This window comes from Antrostomus carolinensis, unplaced genomic scaffold (assembly GCF_000700745.2).
Source record: "Antrostomus carolinensis isolate BGI_N321 unplaced genomic scaffold, ASM70074v2 scaffold5754, whole genome shotgun sequence".
Lineage (NCBI taxonomy): Eukaryota > Metazoa > Chordata > Aves > Caprimulgiformes > Caprimulgidae > Antrostomus > Antrostomus carolinensis.
The window spans coordinates 125,374-128,110 of NW_010311297.1; positions in this window are offsets into that span (position 1 = coordinate 125,374).

The window sequence follows — 2,737 nt, forward strand, 5'->3', positions numbered from 1 at the left end:
AGAGCAGTTTGGAACCCGACAGGCAGGAAATAAGCCGTGACAGGAGACAAATGGAGGAGCCAGCTCACCCCTGCGAGCGAGCCGAGGGACAGGGTCTGTCTGGCCTGGAGCAGCATGTCCAGGCAGTATGTCTCAGTGTCACGTAGGACACAGAGGAGGCACTAGAGAGAGTGTTTTTCAGGGACATCTTGAGACCCAGCAGGCACTATGTGACTCAAATGCCTGCGTGCGTTTGCAGTGCAGCACCACAGCTTTCCATGTGCTCAGATAGCTCAGATAATTCACACTCTACTTGCTAATCCGGGTTTTCACAGGAAGGATCCAGCCTAGATAAGTTTAAAACTTTGGGCTGGTTTGTGCAGAAGACAGAGGAGGTGCCTTCAGCAAAAAACAATCAAGTGCTGTAGGCTTTCCTCTCCCACCCAGCCTGGTGCAGGGCAGTGCCCCAAGTCAAAGTAGAAGACTCCTGAGAGGTACGTGTCATATATTAGTGTGGTTTTGAGCAATTTTTTTATGCCATGAATGTCAGGAATATCATGTCTTATGTAATTAGAAAACTAAGGCCTACCGGCTTGAACTCAGGGCCTCTCAAAGAGGCCTCGAGAGAGAGTAGTGAGGCAGTGAAGGAACAAAGCGCAGCCTTGTTCAAGTGCCCTTCCGATAGCTCCATGGCATCTCATGTTGTAACCCACCGGCCCTGTGTTTTATTCACAAAACAGAATTTAACTTGGGAAGGAATCACAGAATCACAGAATGTTGGGGATTGGAAGGGACCTCGAAAGATCATCTAGTCCAATCCCCCTGCCGGAGCAGGAAAGTGTGAGTAGGTTGCCATTCAAATGTTACTACATGGAGAACAAAAAGGAATAAAGACAAGGTTAGAGTAACCATAACTGTTGTTCCTTTCCAATGATTTTTTCTTGTTGCCCACCCTTGATCTCTTCAGTATGGTTTTCCCCTCCCCTTTTCCCGGCAGCCTAGCTACTTCTTCTACTACAACACTTTTAAACTTTTAAAATGACTTTTGTGTCACTTGCTTGTAATAAAACCAAAGTATAGGTTATTGAGCTGTTCCTCATTTGGTGTTTGTTACACTTGAGTTAGAGGCGGCTGAAGCAAAGGCAAGTGGGTTTTGAGCTGCCTTGCAGAACAGGGACAGTCTGAAGCCGTTGTCTTCTCCCTCGGTCCTTTCCCTCCCGACTTTGCTCAACACCACAACAAACCCATGGCTTCCCCCTGTGTGGGGACGTTCTGCTGCCCCCAGGCAGGAGTTGGGGCTGAGCTGGGGGAGGTGGTTGCTGCTGCTGCCAGGTGATGAGAGTGAGAGGGCAAAGAGGTGTGAGGTAGGCACTAATATTTCATAGTGGGGTCACAGCCCTGGCCGCCCTCAACCTGTGCTCCCAGCTTCCCTGGGCTTTCCCTCTGCTGCGGGTCCCAGCTGTGACCCCTTGGGAGAGGGAGCCAGCCTGGCCATCATGGACTGTGCATCTTGTCTCTACCTGCAGTGCCCTGCCTGCTGACACCCCATCCCACACCTCCTCAGTCCGTCTTGGAGGCAGTACTGGTGACTTACAGCTAGTCGCTGCTCAGGACCAGCAAGAGACTGAAACACCCACTGAGGCTGTGGTAGCAGTGTTGTCATACACACAGCATGAGCCTTTGGGAGATGGTGCTTAATCTAATCAGCTTTCAGTGGAGAACCTGTGATTCATCTTGTGTTAGGAGCAGTGAAATTGCTGGGAGTTTTGCAGTAGGCTTTGCTAACGGAGCCTTTAGCTATACCATAGTGCTGCGGGTTAGGTGAAGCCTGACACAAATTTGTCTGGGTTTCTGCTGTTGCAACATCAGCTCATGCTCCTCAGGATGGTGCTACCTCTGCTCTTGCAGAGCCATTTTGTGTCAGCGCAGGAACTGCCTGCATTCAGCCTGCTGTTTTGGGGAGGAGGACGTTCACATTACTGATACAGTTAAAATTATGTTGGTGGAGCATAGCTGCAAAAGCAAAGTGATATTTGTGTGTGTCTGTATCAATACACACTCACTGAAATGAGTGAGGATGCACTTGAATGAATCTGGCTCCCTGAGGCTGAAGTTTAACATATTTTTCCCAATGAGTTTGATTAATTTTATTCTTAAAGACAAGCAGTCCTTGGGTTTCAGTCATTTCCTTCCACTATGTTGGTAACGTCTCTCTGTGTCCATAGATGAAACCTTATGATCCTTCATCTAGGTATGAAATATAGGACCATTTTCTAAGTGAGATCTTTGGATTTATTTGCTTATTTTTCAACCAGGGAGAACAGTTAAAAGGGGCTTTGTTCTTTTATTACCTATTTATGAAGCTCATTAATCCTTTCATTAACTCTGATGCTATGCTGAGAAATGTGTTTGGTAAGCCTCACTGCATTCCCTTGCAACTAGGTAAGTTACAGCTGCAAACACTCCCCATTGATTTTCAGGGAATTTAGAGACCTGACACTGTATCTGAGAAATAAAGGATCCTGTACACCTACCTGGAAAGCATCAGTGCTTGCCACCTTGTCACCACACCCTGGCCGTGCTGGCTGAGACAATGGCAGGGCTTGTGCAGGACCAGCCACCCTCAGTGCATCCCTCTGGCTCCGGGAGGATGCCTAGGGCTGCACATTGTCAGGAGCATCAGATCAGAAATGTTCCTGTGTGTTTTTATATGTGAATAAGTGGTTCAGGTCTGGGCCACCACCACCAACTGAATGTT